The sequence below is a fragment of the Globicephala melas genome, chromosome 3 (genome assembly GCF_963455315.2).
Source record: "Globicephala melas chromosome 3, mGloMel1.2, whole genome shotgun sequence".
NCBI lineage: Eukaryota > Metazoa > Chordata > Mammalia > Artiodactyla > Delphinidae > Globicephala > Globicephala melas.
The window spans coordinates 73,115,167-73,133,343 of record NC_083316.1 but is presented as its reverse complement, the minus strand read 5'-3'; the positions used below and the strand labels follow the sequence as shown (position 1 = coordinate 73,133,343).

At 35.8% G+C, this 18,177-nt stretch overlaps 1 pseudogene; it reads left to right on the top strand.

The window, feature by feature from the left end:
- Positions 1-16,266: 16,266 nt before the first annotated feature.
- Positions 16,267-17,313, top strand: LOC115845176 (protein tyrosine phosphatase type IVA 2 pseudogene; annotated as a pseudogene).
- Positions 17,314-18,177: the final 864 nt, after the last annotated feature.

Sequence of the window (18,177 nt, the reverse complement as noted above, 5' to 3'; positions counted from 1 at the left end):
CAGAATCCCTTTGAGTGAGAATTCCCTTTGTTCCTGAGAAACAGAAACTCAACATAAGGGGTCAAACAAGAGTCTAGTCATCACTGGCAAAAGAGTGGTCCCGGGGTAAAGTGATCCTCTGATCTCATTGCTTTGCCTTGTTTGCTTTTCATTTCCCGGGACACCAGGTTACAGTGAAAGATGGCTGCCCGAGCTTCCGCCGTTGTTATGTGTATACTACAGAAAAGGAAGAGGAAGGGCAAGAGCATTCCCTTTCAAAACACTTCCTGGAATTTGTACACACTACCTCCACTTAAATCCCATAAGCAGTACTTCATCACATGGCCACACCAATTTGTAAGGGAACAGGAAATTGAGGTCTTTATTTTAGCAGTTCTATTACTAAGAAAGAAGGAGGGACAATAGAGTAGGTTTCTGAGAAAGGGTAAGCTAGAGATTGGCTTGATGGTTTTAGTTAATTTAGTTAGTTTATAAACTATATATATGTAAAACTATATATATTTAAAATCTGTGAAGAAGATTAATTTTAAGAAAACTAAGCTAAGCTTGATTATCTTAAAGGAAAGTTGAGTAAAAAATTATTTTTATTTTTAAATAGGAGTAAAAACCATTCTTGTGCATACCACATACTATGTACCATATTTTATTAGGTATGGTATACTTTGTAGATATCTTGGATAAGATAAAAATAAGTTATAATTTTTTAAAGAGAAAACTAAATTTTTTTCTACCTACACTACTGAATTTCATTAGATTGATATCTTTTGTGGGAAAGAGAAATAACACAAAAAGAAAAGGCTAGTATAATAGACAAAAAAATACAAAGTATCATTCGCTATTAAAAAGAGCATTGAAAATAATATTACATCATTATATCTACAATTTACTGATCAAACTAATGTTCTGTGAAATATAGTTATGATAATTGTTATGCATAACTTTCCTGAGATCCGAAAATTATTATTTCAAGGGTTTTTCTAGGATAAAAATAGTGAGAAAGACTGTCCTAGAGATTATAATATTCATACTTAAATTATTACCTTCCAATGTAAGTTATAACTTTTACCATTTCCCAGAAAATGCTATGGCTCTAAAACACCTTTGCTCCATGTACCTATCCCATATTTTGTGTTAGTACAGTAATGCCTTTTAACATGTAGACACCATAAGTCATTTTTGCTACTTTGTGCAGTGAATATTCATTCATACTGAATCACATGTTTGCCCTTTCAGGGCTCTAACTTCTTCATGCATATTTGTATTTCCATATCCCAGCATTTTCCTTAACCTGAAGAATCCTCCTTAGTATTTTTCAAAGTGTAAAATTTAATTTGTGTTGCAAAAATTCTCCCATTTTTGTCAGGAAATATTTATTTGTATCTTCACCTTTGAAGGATAGTTTATGAAACTGCAAGTAGACAGTTGTCTTCTTTCAACACTTTAAAAAACATGCCATTCCACTGTTTTCTGATCTCTTTCATTTTTCTTGAAAATATACTCCACAATTTTATTTTGCTCCTGTGAAATTTATGTCTTTTTTGTTCTCTCTGCTAACAATATTTTTTTCCTTGTCTTTGCATGACTCGGAGTTGGGCTGCAGTTTTTGTAAGGTTGATTCTCTACCTCTAATTCATGACTATGATTAGAACCTAGCCCTTCAGATCTAAAAGTCTGGGTCATTTAGTAGGGCCCTTCTTCCTTGGCAATTCCTGATCTATACTTTTTGTCTGCTTAGAATTTTAAACTTGCCTCTCTGCTTTGTAGAGGTTTTATGCTTACGTTTTACCTTGTGGAACTTAAGAATTCCACAAATTCCTCAAGAGAGAAAGCTAGTGAACACTGGATGCTTGGCTATATCTGCCATTTATCTAGGACATTGCTTCCTCAAGTCCTGATTGCTTGACAGCCCTGAATTCTATTGTTTTGTATTTCCACAGATATGAGATTGTCCAAAACTCTTTTGGATTCTCTTCTTATAACGGAACTCTCAATATTTTGCTTGACCTCAATCTCTCATCCTTCTTTACAGAGCTTATTCACAAGAAATAGAATATTATCAATAATAATTCTCTCAATCTTTCTTCTCCTCTGGTTTAACTTAAATATGCAGTAATTTATTTTTCCATGCCCATAGTCTAATCACACGCAGTCAATTTTTATTATTTGTACATATGTCTGCATACTTTTTTTCATTGAATTATAGTTGATTTATAATCTTGTGCTAGTTTCCAATGTACAGTAGTGATTCAGATAAATCTGAATCACTCATATATATATGTGTGTATATATATATGTATTCTTTTTCAGATTCTTTTCGTTATAGGTTATTACAAGACACTGAATATAATAGTTCCCTGTGCTTTACAGTGGGACCTTGTTGTTTATCTCTTTTAAAATAGTATGTATCTGTTAATCCAAAGCTCCTAATTTATCTCTCCCTTCCTTTATCCTTTGGTAATCATAATTTTGTTTTCTATGTTTGTGAATCTGTTTCTGTTTTGAAACAATTTCATTTGAATCTTTTGTTAGATTCCATACATAACTGATATCATATGATATTTGTCTTTGTCTGACTTACTTCACTTAGTATGAAAATCTCTAAGTCCATCCATGTTGCTACAAATGGCATTATTGCATTCTTTTTTATGGCTGAGTAATATTCCATTATATATATGTTACACATCTTCCTTATCCACTCATCTGTCAATGGACACTTAGGTTGCTTCCATATCTTAGCTACTGTAAATAGTGCTGCTATGAACATTGGGGTGCAGGTATCTTTTTAAATTAGAGTTTTCATCTTTTCTGGAAGTATTCCAAGGAGTAGAAATACTGGATCATAGGGTAACTCTGCTGTTAGTTCCTTAAGGAACCTCCCCACTGTTCCCCATAATGGCTGCATCAATTTACATTCCCACCTAGAGTGTAGAAAAGTTCCTTTTTCTCCACACCCTCTCCAGCATTTATTATTTGTAGACTTTCTGATGATGGCCATTCTGACTGGTGCAAGGTGATACCTCAATGTAGTTTTGACTTGCATTTCTCTAACAATTAGTGACATTGATCATCTTTTCATGTGTCTGTTGACTACCTATATGTCTTCTTTGGAGAAATGTCTATTTAAGTCTTCTGTTGGGTTGTTTATTTTTTTGATATTGAGCTGTTTGAGCTGTTTATATTTTGGAAATTAAACCCTTGTCAGTTGCATCATTTGTAAACATTTTCTCCCATTCCATAGGTTGTCTTTTCATTTTGTTTATGGTTTCCTTTGCTATGCAAAAGCTTATAGGTTTGATTAGGTCCCTTTTGTTTATTTGTTTTGCTTTGGGAGACTGACCTAAGAAAACATTGCTACAATTTATGTCCGAGAATGTTTTGCCTATGTTCTCTTCTAGGAGTTTTTGGTGTCTTGTCTTATATTTAAGTCTTTAAGTAATTTTGAGTTTATTTTTGTATATGGTGTAAGGGAGTGTTCTAACTTCATTGATTTACATACAGCTTCCAGCTTTCCCAACACCGCTTGCTGAAGAGACTGTCTTTTACCTATTGTATATTGTTGCCTCCTTTGTCAAAGATTAAGTGACTGTAGGTGTATGGGTTTATTTCTGGGATATCTATTCTGTTCCATTGATCCATATGTCTGTTTTTGCACCAATACCATGCTGTTTTGATTAGCATGGCTTTGCAGTATTATCTGAAGTCTGAGAAGATTATGCCTCCAGCTTTATTCTTTTTCCTCAGGATTACTTTGGCAATTCTGAGTCTTTTGTGGTTCCATATAAATTTTAAGATTATTTGTTCTAATTCTGTGAAAACTGTCATGAATAATTTGATAGGGATCGCGTTAAATCTATAGATTGCTCTGGGTAATATGGCCATTTTAACAATATTAATTTTTCCAATCCAAGAGCATGGGATACTGAATACGTTTTTAAACTGATAACCCTTGCCACCACATTCTCTCTGGAGACCCCAATTGTCTGGATTCTTTATAAGCTTTACAAAGATATACATACACTCATACGTAAATATAAACATACAGACACACACACATATCTGAATCACAGTTCTAGTTCCTTCCAGCTTTTAACCATCAACTTCATCCATTTATTTAAAAGCCAATTGAATGTAGACTATGGTTGCTCTCTTCATTTCTCTCTATGATATTCTTGTGACTGACTTAGGGACTCACTGATCTCCTGAAATCGTCCTCACAAAAGTAATGAATGACCTTTTTCATCACTCGATAAATGAGAATCTATTTTTTTTCATGTTTTTAGTATCTTTTCAATACCCACATGGTAAATCTTTATTCCCTTATGAATTCCCTAACATTTCTGGGCTCCTGAGGCTTTACTGAATGACAGCACTTTCAAAGCACTCTTTCTTTTGATATTTCTACTTCACTCTTGTGATACACAATTATTTAAAGTTAATTTGAAAGTTATATAGATTTAAACTCTATTGAAGATCATTACCTCATCCTATTTACTTTTGTATCTCAATAGTGTGCTGTGTATTGCAGGTGTTCAATAAGTGAATTTAAAGAAATGAAAACTATGAATCATTAAAAATCTGAGTATCTTCTATGTACAGAATAGTAGCAGAATAAGTAATTTCCATTTAGCAGCAATCTTTATTAAACATTAAAGATACTGAACTGGTCAGTGACATAATCAGAAATGTATTTTAGAAAAATCAATTGAGGGGTGGAGTGTGGTTAGACTAAAGTTAGAAAGTTAGAAGGTATTTAATGTATTTTTATCAGGACTAAACTGTGTCTTAAAAATAAGAAGTTGCTACTAAATATTGGTAGCAAACAGTGGCTTTCCAGGGACTAAGGACACACTTACATGGATGCCTTTCAGGTTCTTGAAGCTTTACCTATTCAGTACTGAAATTATTGTTTTTCTCTTCCAACAAGCCTGCTTTTCTTCTTCCAGTGTCTCTATATTAGTGAATGATACCACAATTCAGACAGTACGCTCAAATAGAAACCTGAGAGTCATAGGGAACAATTTTATCTTCATTACTCCCTACAACCATCAAATTCTATAGATTTTATTTCCAAAATACTTTTTGACTCCTTCTACTTCTCTCCATTCCCACTGCCAACTTCTTTATAAACTCCAATAACATTGCACCAGAATTTTTGCAATACTCTCAAAATTCATGTTGCTTCCTTCCGATTTTTGCCACACTGAGCAGAGCTCTTTTTCTTTATAAATGGCAAATCTGATCATGTTCTGCCCCTGAATGAAATGTTATAATGGCTCCACATTGCTCTTAAGGTAAACTCTAGAATGTCTTACCAGGTGCTTCCTGATCTGTGCCTCCTTTTCTCCTGAGCCACATCCCTTGCTACTTTTTCACATTTCAGACTTAATCAACTTCTTTAAGTTCTCTAAACCAGTCATCATCTCTCTAATCTCAGGCATTTTACGCATGCAGTTCCTCTGCTTGCAATTCTTTTCTCTACCTCCTTCTCTGATTAATTCCTACTCATTCTTTGGGTCTCAACTTATATGCAATATCCTTCAGAAAGCTTTCCCAGACTCCCAAGACGGAGGTAATTTCTTCTCATGTACTCCCATAATCAACCTGTCCTTTCACATAACTTATAATGCACTGTAACTTTCTGTTCACTTATCTGTTTCCCCTAGTAATAGTACTACTTGTAGAAATCATCTACTATAATATTTTTCACTGTCAACTCCTTAAAATCTAGAACAGAAAAGAGAATGTGGTAGGCAATATATGTACACATATGACATATACATTTCATTATATAGCTGAATGAATCATCTTGAAACTTCTAATCCATATTTATTATGTTTAAAATAAAGTAATTCAAATGAAATATATTTCACTTAATTTTTATTCTTCTCAGATTACATATTTTCATTTAATGTGTCAATAATAGTTTAAATTTATTGATGTATTTGTGAAGCTTTATGCTCATTATTTCTTTTTGAATCTCATTCCTTTATTCTAGCTCAAGCTTTGTCTCCTGAAATGTAACCGTTTGATATTCATAATGCCTACATATAACAAATACAGCTGACAGGTTTAGGATGCTCTCTTATCTGATGAACTGTCCCCATACTACAGTGATTCTAGCCAGAAGGGATAGTGTCTCTTGCCAAGTTTGTCCCTTCATGATCCTTCCCCATCTTTTGTTTGGATCAAGAGTGGAGAACTGACCCATGAGCTGAGCAGATTCAATTCAATTCTGTCTCTCTCTCTCTTTCTCTCTCTCTCTCTCTCTCCAGAATTTGGACTCTGAAATAAAAAGCCTAGGAGTCAGTTGGTGGTGGTCCTGAATCTAGAAGGTCATGCTTCTCAGAAAAAGATGTGCTGCCATTTTTGTGTCGTGTGTGTGATGAAAAGCCTAGTTGAGTAAGATTTACAAAGAAAATGAAAAAATTGGGGTAGACACAAAAAAGAAAACTGGAGATTAGAGAATATGTTTTTCTTATAGAGAGAAAAAGATCAAGTAGCTATTTTTAGTAAGTAAACATCTTCCAGTTCCCAATGCTAGCATCTCTTGAAATCTAACTGTATTACCTTCACATTGTTTCCATGATATATCCTGGTAGTTCTTTATGTTAGACTACTTAATTTAAGCCAGCGCCTTTCTAGCATTCACATCCTCCCTAAGTGCATGTGTATTTTAATCATATTTACTGAATAAATATGGAAGCCTGAGCAGAAGGAAGAAAAGGTGGGAGGGAAAGAGAGAGAAAAGGCAAAGAAAAAGAAAAGGAAGAGGGGGAGAAGGAATAAAAATTCTTATCTTATAGGGCTTGTTAAAATCTAGTTGGAGAACCAAAAATAAACACACAGAAAAGTATAATATCTTAGGCATAATTTTATAGCTTTGAACCAGAACTGTTAAAAAAAAAAACTCTCAAGCTATAAAATAGATGTGCTATATTCTTCAGAATGAATCAGTCAATGTTTGAGGCAGAGCAGAGTAAAAGGATACATTCGAACTTTATAGTATTAAGACTCACAAGCTCAAAATATAATTATGGCATATAAATAACTTTTCATTTCTTTTTTGAAGCAGTCATGCTTTCTTTTCAGATTAAATAATTCTATGATTTGAATATTTTCTGTGAGGGAAGTCCCAGAAAACATAACAAGGGGTAAGTAACAACTTAACATTATAGACAATAAATGTATTTTTCTGGAAAGTCTTCTTCCAAAGAGTGGAATCAGAAAATTTATGAAGAAGATAGGATTTGGGTTATGTCTTAAATTATTTTTACAGGCATAGATATGTGAAGACCAAAATTCACATACAAGAAAGCTCAAATACCATCATGTCTGGAGGGTGCTTCTTTTTGATTGAATTTTAAGATTTATGAGTAAGTGTCAGATACTCAGGAGTTTATTATGCAATAAGGAAATTTTACAACCTGGAAGGTAGGAGAGAATGACACATGATCAAATACAGACTGAAGAGAGATGACAGTCAACAATGATAAAAATAGAATAAATAAAAATTCTAAAATAATTCTATTTGGAATTTTTTTGGTACATATTGTTACCTCCTTGGGCACTATGCCCCTTTCCTAGCACAAATTTCTGCCCAGTAGCAGAGAGCTAAGCACAAGACACTTCCCTGGAAAGCTTTCCCCAACTAACTCTACCTTCACGTTGAAAGAGCTTCTGTGCTCCTACTGTGTGCTCTGAGCAGCTTACACTTCCCATGCTATTTGTCAATTCGGTGCAAGATATTATCAAGATTTATTTAATCCCCTGCCTTCCCCAAAGCTCCATGAAAACCTTCATGTTCTCTATTCCCAGCATGTCTCATACTGAGTGGGTGCATATTACTTCTTTTAAGTCAGAGATCTTGTCACTGGGCAAGGTCAAGGAGCTCTAAAGGGTAATCTGGGGTACTTCCCTGGTGGTCCAGAGGTAAAGAATCCACCTTACAACGTAGGGGAGGCGGGTTCCATCCCTGGTCAGGGAACTAGGATCCCACATGCCGAGGGGCAAAGAAGCCCATGCGCCACAACTACTGAGCTTGCGCACCTCAACTAGAGAGTCTGCATGCCACAAACTACAGAGGCCACGCGCCCTGGAGCCTGCACACCACAACTAGAGAGAAGCCCACACACCACAAGGAAGAGCCCGCGCGGGGCAATGAAAGATCCCACACGCCTCAACAAAGATCCTGCGTGCCGCAACTAAGACCTGACGCAGCCAAAAATAAATTTTTAAAAAAAGGGTAATCTGGTGTCTGCCAGGTTTATGCTGCAAGGAGGAGTTGATAAAAACTACCATACCTCGCTGCAGCTAGACAATCTGCCGAGAGCACTGACACAGTGGCACTTTGCCTGGTTTCTTTCCTGCAATTCTTCTTCCTCTAAGATACTTGATTTATATTTTTAAATGAGCTGTTCTCTTAATTATTGAGCATTTGCAGAACATTATACACTTACAAAGTACTCTAACATATCCTGTAAATTATTTTCATCCCCAGAAAGATAAATGGTATTCATGATATATCCATTTTTTTTTAGATGGAGAAACTTTAAGTAAAAGATTGCTGTCCTACCATACAACTAGTCTGGTCAGAAAATGAGTCAGTTATTTGTATTGCCCCCTGAGACACAATATTACTCTGAAAGTCATAGTTATGAATTCTGTTCTGTTGCTTCTGTACAGCCTCGGAAGGCCATTCTTCGTCTATGAAAGTAGGCAAGGGATACAAGGGTACCTTTCCGGAAATACAAGCTAAATAGAAAGATCAAAATTTCCCCATTCAGACAGGCAAGCTGAGTCTTCAATTAATCATAAACACTGAAGCAATGATCAGGTAACACATTCACTTCAGTAAATACTAGTGAGAAACACAAGCTATAATACTATAAACATTCATTTTAATTTTTTGCAAGAGTTTTGTTCACATTTTATATTTACCATGACACTTTTTAGTATATATTATATGTATGAAATACACCCACCACAAAACTTTAAGTTGTCCTGAACCTTGAGTTTATACCTACTTGATCAAAAAAGTTATTTCTAAGTTATTATATAATATGTCCTAAGAAAATAAGTCTATAACCCTTCTACATCCCCAAATATATATATATACATATATTTACACATATATATATTTTATATATAATATATAATCCAATATATAATATTGGAATTTACAAAATAAATATTTTTATTGCTCCAAAAAATCAGATCTCTGGCCTGTCTTTCATGCATAAATTGCTGTACTTTAATCTGTAGATTTTTAAATGTGTTCCAAAATTTGATAATGCATATATCTGTCAGCATAAGTATTGTTTGTCTTAAATTTCAAGTTACTTTTTAACTCGCATTTCACAGATTTGTTCTTAAATGAATTGAATAATGAGGTTAACTCTCAACAAAATCAATTTAGTTTGATATATATTTAAGAAATAAACTGATCATCAAAGAAAAAATAGGCCATTTATTTTAAAACAAGAAAGACAAAAATATGTTCTCTTGGTGACTATCAAGATCTATTACATGCTGAGAAGTTATAGAAAGCATCAAGTGCCTGTACCCTGGCTCTGTGGGAACACAGGTTCGATCCCTGGTCCGGGAAGATCCCACATGCCTCAGAGCAACTAAGCCCGCGTGCCCCAACTCCTGAAGCCCGCGTGCTTAGAGCCGTGCTCCGCAACAAAAGAAGCCACCACAATAAGAAGCCTGCGCACCACAACAAAGAGTAGCTCCCGCTCGCTGCAACTAGAGAAAGCCCACACGCAGCAACGAAGACCCAACACAGCCAAAACAAATAAAAGTTTTAAAAAAGATCTATTACATGCTTAAAGCATATTGCACTGTTCTGAATTCAGTTCTTCTGAAAGGTGACATGAAGCCCCACTAACAGTATCCCATATACAATTTCCTGATATACTCAAAACTCAGTGGATTTATCCATAATCAAGAAAACTGTAAAAATGAAATTTAACAATTATTGATATGTCATCAAAACTTTTTTTTCTCCCAGTAAACAAAGTCTACTATGCATGTTATCCATAATCACTCTCCAACCCAAACATGAAGCTTTCCTCCAGTTATGGTCCTTTTTCCTTTTGGCCACTTCACATTAAAAATTAGAAAGATTAGACGAAGAAAGTATACCTAGATAATTGAGGAGTTGGACTTCTTTAAATTAAGATTTTTGAATACTGTCTATGTTCACAAACTTCTAATCCTAGTCCACTCTTGCCTACTCCTGACATGGCATATTTCAGTTCAAAAGCACAATGAATTATTTAGTCTTTCCTTGAGGTCATGGAAATTATTTTATAAGTTTTGACAATCGTCCAAGTTTCAATAGAAAATTATTGGATGTATATGGCTTATTCTTTACCTGAAAAATATTCTACTGTTAGCAAAACAGGTTTTGGTACTTAAACTAAAATGTAGACACTTAAAATTAAGAGACTCCTGCAGTGGAGTGATCCCAAATACTTTTAAAAGCCTCAAAAAAGCATTGGTCATGAGAAATTTCTTCTTTCTATGAATATAGCTGGAATTTGTCTTAATATAACTTTCAGCTCTTATTTCTATGACTATCCTCTGAAATAACTCAAATGTCTTTTCTTCAAATAAATAATGACAGAAATTATGTCATTGAACAAATAATTATTCTGTGCCTACAGAAATGATCCCGACTCTTTTGGAGCTTGCTCTTTAAAACCATTTCTTGGTTCCTTCAAGTTAGTTTCCTAAGCCATGGTTTTTAGAATGTTAGCACACTTTCTATGTTTATCTTTGATGAATTTCAGTTTTTTAATATGCCTACTAAAACATTAAATGAAATGAATATATGATTAAATCTCTAACTTTATTACATTACAGTGCATTATTTTCTATTATATTATTTATATAAAATATATGCTAAGATATTATTTTACACTGTATATTATACTTTCCCATTTAGATATGCATACATTCAACACAGAATACCAAACCAGGCCTTTCTTCCTCTGGATGCTATTCTGACTCATCCACAGCAATGCTTCTGGAAAGACATATTTGTGTTATTGTTATGACCACTGGAACTCAGATCAAATTAAATCACTTTGCCTCCCTGAGTTTGCATTAATACCTAGAAGTAAAAGAAGTCCTACCTTACCTATCTTATAGAGTTGTAAGGAACCAATTAAAATTAAAGAATAATTTTAATTAATAATAAAATAATTTATTACATAAACTGTAGTTTGCTACACAACAGGAATATAGTTATTGTTGCTATTATTATTTTTACTTCTTTAGGAGTTCCATGTACCCTTGACATTATTTTATTTTATTTTTTTGCGGTACGCGGGCCTCTCACTGTTGTGGCCTCTCTTGTTGCGGAGCACAGGCTCCGGACGCACAGGCTCAGTGGCCATGGCTCACAGGCCCAGCCGCTCTGCAGCATGTGGGATCTTCCTGGACCAGGGCACGAACCCGTGTCCCCTGCATCGGCAGGTGGACTCTCAACCACTGCGCCGCCAGGGAAGCCCGACATTATTTTATTTTATATACTGTAATTGTAATTTTAAATTCTTAAAACAGGATTGGATAAAAAAAAAATTTAAGTCCCCTAAGCTAGCCAATGTAATTGTTATCTGTATGGCTTCACATGCCTCACTCTACAATTTATATCAACACACATGAATCATAAATATATTTACAGAAATATATATATTTACATAGGATGTTTTATTCTTTTTTAATAAGATTATGTAGGGTAAGATTACATAAGCTATTTTAGAGAACATATCATATTGTTGGCTTAAATGGAAACTCCATAGCTTATTCTGTTTCCTGCTTTGCTTTATTGTTAATTAGTATTGATGAACACCTGCTCACCTGCTCTCAAGCCAGGTATTGCCCTAACCTGTATTTGTGCAGTTGACTTTTAGAGCTCAAGTTCAGCATTTACATATATCCTTATAATATTTCCACTTGATTATTTTAGCCATCATTCATCTTCTTGAAATCCTAATTCTGTCCTTAAATATCTCCATTCCCTCTTCAAGCTTTGATCATCCATGTTTTTAATGAGCCTGCTTTCCACATTTTCAACTAAGTCAGTGATGGAACTGTAAAAAAGGACATCAGCTTTAAGAGAGCCTTTCACGCAGTTCAAAAATCCCTTTATCCCGATTAATACTGTCCTACTAATTGTGTGGTGAGCTTTTTTTCCCCTCTTCAAAAATACAGTATTTTAAAAAATAAAACTACAAGGCTGACAGGAGTCTGAATAACCACACAATAATAGTAACAGGTGTATTTATATCATATCCTGGTGTTCCTTTTGAAAGATAAATGTCTAAGGAAAACTTGTCTTAAGTGGTTTCCTGATAGATTGTGATTAGAAACTCATGATTTTTACACATTGGGTTTGAGCAGAGAACAGAGAGCCATGGAGAGCATGGGGAACCAAATTTCTTTAGAAGAAGTTACATGTTAAGATTCTAAAGGAAGAGTTGATGATTAGTGCAAGTCATGGCCCTACACTAGATACCACTTTAGACAAAGGACAAAGGAATTTTTAAAGGCGCAGGTGAGCCAAGAAGTTACGATAAACTTTCTATGGTCAGAGGCCTCAGATAGCCTTCAGCCTTTCAAGCTCAGCCTTTCAAGCTTTTCAATCCTCAGTTTCCTGAAGAACTCAGTGCCTTTGTTACCACTGATCTGGCTCTATTAGAACCATTTGCATTCACATCTCTCTGCAAAATACATAAATGAATTCACATACAGATAATTAAAGGATAATATTTTTGTCATAAAATAATAGAGACCAAAGAGAAAGTACTCTGCATTTTCAGGACAAATTATGTGGTAAAAAAATACCTTTAGGGCTTCCCTGGCGGTGCAGTGGTTGAGAGTCTGCCTGCCGATGCAGGGGACACGGGTTCGTGCCCCGGTCCAGGAAGATCCCACATGCCGCGGAGAGGCTGGGCGCGTGAGCCATGGCTACTGAGCCTGCGCGTCCGGAGCCTGTGCTCCGCAATGGGAGAGGCCACAACAGTGAGAGGCCCGCATACTGCAAAAAAAAAAAAAAAATACCTTTAGCAGGTGGTGGGGGTGATAAATTAGTTTGTGATTAACATATACACACTGCTATGTATAAAATAGATAAACAACAAGGACCTAGTGTACAGCACAGGGAACTCTACTCAATGCTATAATAATAACCTATATGGGAAAAGAATCTGGTAAAGAATAGATATATATATATACGTATAACTGGATCATTTTGCTGTACACCTGAAACTAACACAACATTGTAAATCAACTATACTTCAATAGGAAAAAAATGTTTTAAAAAAAATACCTTTAGTGCTTCTGCTTAGGTAGGATGAGAAGTACAATTGTGTTATCCCCCAAATTTAGAATGACCCAAAGGTCACAGCTAGTCAACTTGTGGTTGTAGGAAAACAATAAAGAGAATGAGAAACTTTAAGCTGAATAAAGCTAACTGAATATGAAAGTGTGCATGTATATACTTTGTACCCTAAAATGCCATAATCCCAGTAAAAATGATTTGTGAATTTTAATTCCCCATAAGGATGAAAAATACTGAATTGGATATTATTCAGTAAGGAACATAGTAGATGAGGACAAAGAAAACCTCTCACTATGGGGTCATGGGATTACTGTAAAGTCTTCCCCTTCACTTTTCTCCACAACTTCTTTCCTCCAGATTCCATTTTTGCTTAAGGAGACATCCATCCAGGCAGCTGAAGGGATAGTGTAGGAATCATTCCACTCCCTCACATGAGAAAAGAAGGAATTAACTTCCGCCTTAAAACTCCCAAAGACAGTGTGTTGTAGTCTACCATGAGCCGACCAGATAATGAGCTCAGAGGTGATTAGGCCCTGGCAATTTCAGGATGATTTGAGGGCAAGGCAAACATATAATTACTAGAATACAGAAGACTATTGCTGAACTCTTATGATTTTGTTTAATATGATATAATATGCATTATGTATAAGAATTTGCTAGGAAATGCTGCAGATTTATATGTTGTTCATATCTACATACATGCATGTAGATATAAACTCTGTAGTTTAATAATAAAATTACTTGAAATCCTGTTTGTTGACTTACACATTCTCCAGACACTTATAATCCTAATGAACAAAGAAGTATAACCTTATAGCTACACCCTTAATGTCTGAAAGAATTAAAAATACACTTCATTACCAAAGAGTTCTAAAATTCTAAGATCAAATACACAGAGTCCAGAAAATAATGCCAAACTTTGTTTCCTCTTCTGTAGACAATACAAAACATGTTCATCAGAGGACATTAGGGTATGTCTTCTCTATTGCTCCCTCTTTTTTTTTCCCCGCCTTCTTACTCCTCTGCCCTCCCTTCTTGGGATCCTCTATCTCCTCTCAGTCAGTTTTTGAGAGATTCTGTTACTATCTGATTTCCACTCCTTACTGTTACAATGAGGCATTGGCCTTCAAATCCAGGCTTCAGAAGGAATGGGTGAAGGAAGCAGCCTTTCCAAGTTCATCCTGCTGAGGACACATTTATGGACAAATAAACCTTTCTACTGCTGCATTGAAGCACTTCTTATAACCGAATTCCATGTGCTACCCTATAGAGAACCACCCTATTTTCTCTTCCTTCCTAAAGACTGCTAAATTGTTTCTTAATATAACTCTGGAGCTTTACTCTGCTTACAGTGTTTTTGTTAATTTCTTCATCCTTTTCAAGAATCAGTTTCTATTATCCCAAGAATCAAACAAGAAAGCTGGGAGGGAAGGGAGCAGAACTCTCCACAAATATTACACTTGCATAAAACTTATGACCATCATTTCTATGTCTCTATGATACACCAATGCTTGATTCAGTTCTTAATCACATTCGTCAGTGAATATAAAGAAAATATTAATATTTTCCAGATAGAAACAAAGACATAGAATGAGTCATGTAGTTTTGCTTTAAATTAACAATTAACTGATGGTCAACAAATCCATGTCTAGTTCTAACCAAAATAAGCCCATTTCCTCCCTTTAGCAAACCAATGATAATTTCCCAGTGATAATCAAGTGAGATAAATAGGGGCATATTTTTTTCTCTGACACAGTATCACATGGCCATTTTATGCCCTGCTTGATGCACTGCTCTGTCCCAAACTATACCTAACTCTTAGAAGTAAGAGCCAGATGTAGGGGAAAGAAATCTACTAGCCTGAATATTTTTAGGTTAAGTAATCCACTAAGAATTGTCAATGGATTTTCATTCAATTTTTAGTAAACATATTTTCCATATATATTATCCCCACTCTCCTGCGCCCTCAGAATACCTATCTAATGAGGAGTATGTTAAATTTTTATTGCTGTGTTAACAAATAACCACAAATTAAGCAACTTAGAAAAAACAAAAACATTTGTTATCTCACAGTTTCTGTAGGTCAAAAGTCTGGACTGTGCTTAGCTGGGCCTCTGCTCAGGATCTGACAAGACAGCAAACAAGGTGTCAGCCAGAGCAACGGTCACATCTGAGGCTTGGGATCCTCTTCCAAGCCATGTGGTCATTGGCAGAATTCAATGTTGAATAAGTCACTGTGACTTACTCTTCAAATCCAGTAGCAGAGAGCATTTCTGACTTCTAGACCCTTTTTTAAAGAGCTCATCTGATTAGTTCATGCTCACTCAGAACTCTGAATGACTCAAAGTCAACTAATTAGAGGAATCATAATCACATCAGCAAAAATCCCTTCACTTTTGTACTACGATTTAATTTGCTCATGGGGGAGACATCCTCATACTCAGAAGTTCCATCTAGCCTTAAGGAGAAGGAACTACACAGGACATGCCCTTCAGTGAGTAGGAGTCTTAGGGGACATCCTAGAATTCTACCTAGCATATGGAGAAAAGTCATATTACTTTAATAATTCAGCAGCAGAATTTTAGAGCAATAATTTAGCATTAAATTATGCCATATTCCTGCACGCCAAGGCTGGAGGGGGGAGGGGGGCGTCGCTGTCACCGCTCCCGCCGCTGCTGGACTTCAATGCCCAGTCCCCAGCTCGCCAGCGTTTTTCGTTGGAATATACGTTGCACATTTATGGCTATTCTGAGCATGAGGGCAGACTTCTGCCAGGCTCAGCACAGCGTTTCCGCTGACAAGTGAGCTTGGAGGTTCTATGTGCCATAATTAACATTGCCTTGAACACTCTGGACAGAGACTGGCCTCAGAAATAGTTGGCTTTTTTTTTTTTTATTGCAAGCATATACCTTTTAATGACTCCAGTAAAATTAAGCATCAAGTAAACAAAAGTGGAAAGCGACCTACTCTTTTAACTTGTCTCACTAGTGCCTAAATGTAGTAAAGGCTGCTTAAGTTTCGTATGTAGTTGGATTTTTTTGGAGTCCGAAGGTATCCATCAGCAGACTTTGAGGGCCAAATTGAATTTGGATTCAAGTGGATTCTAAATATTTCTGCTTACCTTGAAGGGAGAAGCTTCTTAAAGAATAAACAAGTTGAATAGAGGAAACACTGATCGATAATAGGCATTTTAGTGGTCTTTTTAATGTTTTCTGCTGTGAAACATTTCAAGATTTATTGCTTTTTTTTTCATTTTCCCCATCACACTCACACACGCATGCTCACACTTTTTATTTGCCATAATGAACCGTCCAGCCCCTGTGGAGATCTCCTATGAGAACATGCGTTTTCTGATAACCCACAACCCTACCAATGCTACCCTCAACAAGTTCACAGAGGAATTTAAGAAGTATGGAGTGACAACTTTGGTTCAAGTTTGTGATGCTACATATGATAAAGCACCAGTTGAAAAAGAAGGAATCCACGTTCTAGATTGGCCTTTTGATGATGGAGCACCACCCCCTAATCAGATAGTTGACGATTGGCTAAACCTACTAAAAACCAAATTTCATGAAGAGCCAGGTTGTTGTGTTGCAGTGCATTGTGTTGCAGGACTGGGAAGGGCACCTGTGCTGGTCGCACTTGCTTTGATTGAATGTGGAATGAAGTACGAAGATGCAGTTCAGTTTATAAGACAAAAAAGAAGGGGAGCATTCAGTTCCAAACAGCTGCTTTACCTGGAGGAATACTGACCTAAGGTGTGATTATGCTTCAGAGATACCAATGGGCATTGCTGCGTTCAGTAGAAAGAAATGTATAAGAAGGCTGACTTGATAGTGGCATTTAGAGGGAACTCTTGGTACCTGGAAATGTGAATCTGGAATCTTAACTGTGTCATCAAAGTAGTGATGGATTCAGTACTCCTCAACCATTCTCCTAATGATTGGAAAAAAAGAAACAAAAAAGAAATCCCTCTATAACGTGAATAAAATGGTTAAGAAAAAAAAAGTATGCCATATTCCTTTGCTCTAAAACTGTTGTATTAATTTTTTACCAATTTATTCCATTCTTCAATTTCAACAAAGTCTCCTTCTTCCTCTCCTCCAACACTCTCTCCCCTCTCACCCAAGAACTTGGCATCACTTATTTTCTCTTGCTGTGATCTTGGGCTGCTGAGAAGATCACCTGTGAGGGCAGAACACTGGTACCTGCATGGTCTGCCACCGTGCCTCTGCCCTCATTAGTAAATGCAGTTGTGCAGATTAAAGAAATAAATCATTCTAGTGACTACTCCATGTCAGAAGTACCTTCACTTACATGAAATTAGAACATTAACGTGGGATTCTTGAAAATAAGCCTCATTCCACTTAGAATTGTCCTCCACACCAGCCTGCAAACGTTAATTTGGTATTTTTCATTTTCTTCTTTTAAGAGATGTCCTTTTCAGAACTGAATAAAATTGGGACAGCTGACATTTGAGGGTGTACTGCCCAAGTCTTCTCCATTCTGATTTATTTCACATATCACCTTCAAATTATTACTTCCAAATCATAGCCCAGATCTCCTCTGACCAAAAGTATCCAATAATCCATCTAACCTACTCCAGTCCGGACATCTATGGCATCTACAAAATGCACAAAGTGAACTTCCTGAGGAGAAAGACCCTGCTGCCTGGATTTTTTAAAATATCTACAGATTTTAGCACAACACAAAGAGTAAAGTGCTTGATATATATTCACTGAATAGAATCAAAGGATTCTCTTCAACTTGGCACTCAAGGCTCTCCATACATAAACTCACACACATATTTTCCAAAACTTTTCAGC